Raw genomic sequence first — 6006 nt, forward strand, 5'->3', positions numbered from 1 at the left:
TTACTTTCTAATAAAAGACAATACGAGCGTTCTAGTATCAAGCGGATGAATATAAACGCATGAACGGTTTTCACGTGATGTGCAACGTCATTCCACCACAGGAATAGGCGTAAACAAAGTCAAGGGGGAGAACCATATCACAGAGCTTGGAAATGCGTAGACGTTGCTATGACCTTGTTGATTAGAAATACGTTAACCTTCTTGGGGCAATAATGTGGTAGCACGAATAGCGCACATCCGCCGAGTATGTTGGTTTGGTTTACGAAGCAAATTACGCCTTTAGGGAGCAAATTAAGTCCTTTGATTGTACAGATTTTTTCGTTAAAAATCAATTTTTGTTATACTATTTGGACTGCATTTTATAACCTATTAATAGCATTAAAAAATAATTAAGCTTATACTAGTTGGGACCCACGATGTAATGGGAAGGTATATTCCGCAATCGCGAGTTGTGTTATGCATAGCTAAGTGTTAAGCTTGCTAAGTAAAGTAGTTTTTTAAAAGGTTTGAACAAAAAATGTATACTTTTTGCCTAAAATTTTCTTGTTGCGCTTTGTAGGCCTATATACCAGGTGTGGGCAAAATACGGTCCGCGACGAGATTTTAAGCGGCCCGCAGACAGTTTCCGGTCTTAACTTGGTTGCCAGCGAAAAATTAAAAAAAACCTAGACTTCAATTCATAAAAACCTAGATTTTTTGCAAAATAAACATATAATACAGATTTATTATTTTATCTTAGCCTATATTACGCTTAATTGTCATCTTCCTACTGTAAACTATAAAAATAAAGTATTCACCAGTTCAATAACTGGACTAATGTAGTTCGAACGGCGATGCAAGTTAATTACACCTAAAATAACCACGATAATGTACGAAGTCTACCTGAATTTTGTCTGGTTAAACAAAATGAAACAATCCATCACGAGGCTCTTCATCATCTATTGCACATTAACGTTGTAACATGTTTAACTGCTAGCCTCGTGTTATAGCCCATGGTAATAAAAATGATTGTGGCAATCAACATATACACTTTACTAAGCGTGTCATACATCGTTTAAGTAACGAAAACCCAGCTACCGGTCAGCGAGGAGTTTGCTACCGATTCGTAGCAGGGTTTCCAGATTAAAAATTTGTTTAAACACGAACTGAACGTAAAAACCTGGAAAAAGTCAAAACAATTATGTATTTTTATAATTCAAACACAATCACTGTCGTTTAGGTATACTCCACGGTTAATTAGTATGATAAAAAAATCGCAATTAGTATCAAGCTCTTGTGAGGTTCAAAACAATTAGTGTGCTGTGGCCATATGAGTTACATAGCACGTTCACAACATCCAAAAGTGCACACTCTATTATTACAAAATCTAACTCGTTTACGATACATCGAAAAATACATGTTGTTTATTTAAAAGTGCTTACCGTAAAGTACAATAGAATACATTCATAACAAATGTTTATAAGCAATGCCCCATAATAAAATGATTTTTTATTTTGATATTTAAGCAGGATAGCTTAAGATAAAACGTATGCATTTTAATTACCTTAAGAAAGTTTTACACTCTATAATTTTAGTTTTAGACTCTACAAAAACATGACAGAAAAAGTCAAAAAGCCTAATGATTTTTCTAAAATCGACCACGATGAAAAAGAGACACATTTTTCAAAATTGTTCTTAATAAAGACAATCTGGCTAGCCTTGTACGTATGACTACATTACTGTCTTTTCTATACTTTATAGTTGTCGGTCTGTGGTCCGTACTTTTTCATATTGCCATTATTTTTTTTAGTTTTTATGTTAGTTAACTAAAGAAAGTGTCGTGTAGGGACTGTCAAAAATGGGATCGGAAATAAATTATATATGTTATACGAGGTGTACCTTCTTTTGAAAGAATACTTTAAATATCCTTATTTTGACAGGCTAGTAAGAGTATAAATTGGTAATAATGATATACAAGTGTATTCTAAGAAACGCAAAGGCCTAAATGTTTTATTGAAATGGGATCGGTTAAATTGCTCGGCGGACCGAATGAACCCGCGGGTTTTAGTAAGTTGAATAATTCCTATACATGGAAGTATCCCTTTGCGGCAAAAAAGCATAAATTTCGCTTAAAAAAAGTTTTTTTAAGGCCGGTCCGCGACAAAATTTTAGTTTTAAACCGGTCCGCGGTGCTAAAAAGGTTGCCGACTCGTGGTTTAGGTAACAAAAGCCCGTGACATTTTTAGATGGGGAAAAACTCTCAGACGTAAAACTATAGACGGTAGCACAGACTTGCATGATAGCGTGATATTCAAGCAAATGCGTGGCCCCTGTGCTAAACTGCGTCAAACGTGAGAAAAATCTACACTGAAAATAAAAAATTCTTACTGTTAAACTGCTGCAATAAACGCAATCTTTTGTTAAAGACATTGTAGGAAGCCATTAGTCTTTGGCCTCAATCCCTTTCAATTTATCTTGGAAAGGTTTGTTGTACGACATCCGGGTAGATGTTCTGATGTTTTATAAAACTATGTTTAGGATACAACCCGTGTAGTAGCAGTATTTGTTCGACTTGTATGATAGGCCTACTCAAGCAAACACGTTATCCCGGTACCAAATGGCGTAACAAAAATCCGTGGTGTTTTAAAGTAAAAAATTGCCAAACTTCTGCCATAAACGCCGTATTTCTAAACCCATTTAAATTTTGTGTGGGCAAACATACTGCACTGTAAAAAGTAAATTAGTGTTCAATCCGTGTCCATTTAAAAGTGAAAATTGGTAGGATCATGTTGAAGAGTGTGGATACGACGCTCTTTAGACGCGAGGTCGTTGCTCTGTCTTTCTATCATAGAAAGGGACTTTCAAACTACGGTAGTCCACAAATTCATTGCGGATTACGCTTTATAATTCCGCACTTTGTGAAAACACTGAGCATAAAATCTTGTCTTCGCAAATGTGATGACATTAACTTTATTTTTACGGATAGGTAAAAAAGCTGCGCCCAGCGTCAGACAAACCCTTTGAAATTTAAGTTGCTTGCGGTTTAAACTGCGACAATAAACGCAGTTAAACATCCTGCAAGAAGTTATAAACTTACTTGAAACGTTGCACTCGTTCGGTAACAATAAATTTCATAATATGTGAGGTGTTTTTTGCTTTTACGTGTAGCCTATTGTAAAACATCAAAGGCGCTGGTCGTCCGTTGGACACAACATAAAAGTTTTGCCTCGTGGATAGACCATAGCTATATAAAAGATAAATGTGGCAATACACATGTAACCATCAAGAAGTGATGTTACGGATGCGTCAAAGGGCTAAATAATGTGAAAATAAATTTTCAAATAGCATAACAGTTTTTCTTAAGCCTAAACGTTGCAGTTGTACTACGTGGCGCTACTAAATATAAATTTCATAACATGTATGGTAGGCGTGGGCCTATGTGTTTTTTATTTCGATGTGATCGGAGAACTTTAACTTACATTGTAAAACAAAGAAGGCATTTATCGTTCATGTACTGACCGCTGATTGTGTCTGAAAGCGTTTAACTAAATGCTTTATCACAATAAGACTATCACCTTGTAAGGATACGGCCTGTGGGGAAGCGGCATCTAATCGACTGGCGTGGTATAAATGTTTGCTGAAGCAACATATTACAGTCGATGGTTTAAAAAAATATTGTTACAATTTAACATGCAACCAAAGTGCAATGTTCTGTGTTGTTTCTGTAATAATAAAAACTCGTGACGTTTATCGATCCAGAATTACTAAAAAACGTAAAACTTCAGCTTGTAACAGCAATTGTTTAGACTTGCGTGATATTTAAGGAAATACGTAATCCCGGCACCAAACTGTGTCATACGTACGAAAAAAACTTTGAAAATAAAAATTGCTTACCCGTGACTGGTTTGCGACGGTGCTCGCTTGAGATGCGCGCTCAGCCGCTCATTAATCCGACTTTCTCTCATAGAAAGAGACTATTTTTTCCTTCTGGGAGCATATAATGTTTTTTCTTTTTATATCGCCCGCCTTCTTGCTTAAGAGGGAGCAGTGTGAGCGATGTTGCGCTGTCTGTCTCTTCAAAATCACATCCCAGCGACCGGCCGGCGAACATAAGCCGGCGACCGGCGGGCAAACTTTGCCATTTACACTATTAGTTTCGTATACATTCCATAACTATTATTTTTATTCACAGTGCCTCTTCATAGATATTGTTAAAATGTTTCATCCTTTACCAGTTAAAGTTTAAATAATTTCATAAACTACTTCTTTTTATTTATAATTAATTTTGGTTAGCCAACAAAATATTTTATTTATTCATGAATTGGTAAACTTGCAACTATCTTTTTTTCGTGTGAAAAAGTACTTGGTCATCGGCATCAGTCTATTGTTTGCCAAATCTTTAAGAGCGCTTACATCAACGACGATGGCAGCAGAAATATTGTGCAAATTTAATTCGTTATGTAGACACATAGAATCTTCCACAAATTTCTCCGACTTAATCATGTAAACTGCGCTGACATCTAACAAGCATGAGCAATAACCTACTACAGGAGTCCGAATAGTGGGAAGTGAACCAAATTTAAGTCGCGAAACTATTTATTTTGTGTCGGATAAACTTTCATATTAAAATAGCGGCATGAAAGTTTTTTTGATTTGAACAAGTAAAAAAGTTTACACAGCAGATATCCTGAATAGTTTTCACTACTCAAGCGAGGCTGGAATCGTCACTCTTTTTCAGGCTAACTATATATAACTACCGAACATTCGAAGGCTTTCGCTTAGCGGAAATCCTATTTTGCTTTCTAATAAGTTTTAATTAATTTTGTTTCACCCCATTTAGCTATTTTCTTTAGCCAAAGCAAGGAAGCACTTTTCAACCAATAAAATAAGGCAAACTTTTAAGTCCCTCATGGGAGCCACGACTACTAGTTTATCTACTGATCCTGATGAAGAAGCACATGAGCACCAGGCGTTGAATCTTAGTCTACCTTTTCTCTACAGTCGATCTAAACTGAATGATCTTGTCCAGTGGTTCTCAACCTTTTATGCCTCGTGGCCCCCTTCGAAAGGCTTTTAATCCTCGTGGCCCCCCTCGATTATAAAAAAATCTAGAACTTGTTGCGGCATCATTCTTTCGCCAAAAATGCTTTATATCACGGTGATTTTCAAGTTTTGAGGCTAGTAATGACGCATTTGACATCACCACAGAGCAGTTCAGACACTGCGCACAATTATGGGTGTCTCGTCTAACTTTTGTGAAGCCAAAAGAGACGTAACTCTTGCACCATTTGCGAATTTTCGACATTTGACAACACAAAACCTTTTTAAGCTTTGTGTAAAAACGTATTTTTAATAGTAAACTTCTGAAAGTATGTGCAATTCAACCCTCTTTGTTCTGTTAAGCTTGCTTTGACCACTTAACACAATTAATTTTACAACGAAATTTATCAATGGAACAACAACAAATCTATCTTTACGAGCCAAAACGGTAATATCGTTATTTTGAAAAATATTCAACTTGCTTGTATTAGTTTTGGTATCATTCTAACTTGTGGTTTACAAAACTAATTAAAATGCTGGTTAAACGTTACTAAGAATAACTAAGTAAACTAGAAAAACACAAATGTTGGTTGTAAGTGACATAACAAAAGCAATTAGGCGATAGACCAGCGGTTCTTAACGGGGGGGCGCCAAGCAATTCTAAGGGAGGCGCGAGCTCGACTTTAATATTTTACATTTTTGTAGTGATTTTAATGGTTTCGTTTGGGTTAGGCATAATTCCTACATACAAACTCTGTTTTTTGCCAACTTTTACATTAAAACTGCAAAAATTGTTCGCGCTCCGCGCGATTCTTATATTTCCCTTTTAGAAAATCAACGGTATCACCGCCCTATTAAATTAACTTTTAGATAAACGATAAAAGCTATCGGACTATTTTTCATCCATATTTTATATATCATAACAGGCTATAGCAACGGGGGGAGTCGAACTTTTTTTGCGCGAAACTATATTGTTTTTGCAATATT

Source organism: Ascidiella aspersa, chromosome 1, assembly GCF_963924565.1.
Source record: "Ascidiella aspersa chromosome 1, kaAscAspe10.2, whole genome shotgun sequence".
Taxonomy (NCBI): Eukaryota; Metazoa; Chordata; class Ascidiacea; order Phlebobranchia; family Ascidiidae; genus Ascidiella; species Ascidiella aspersa.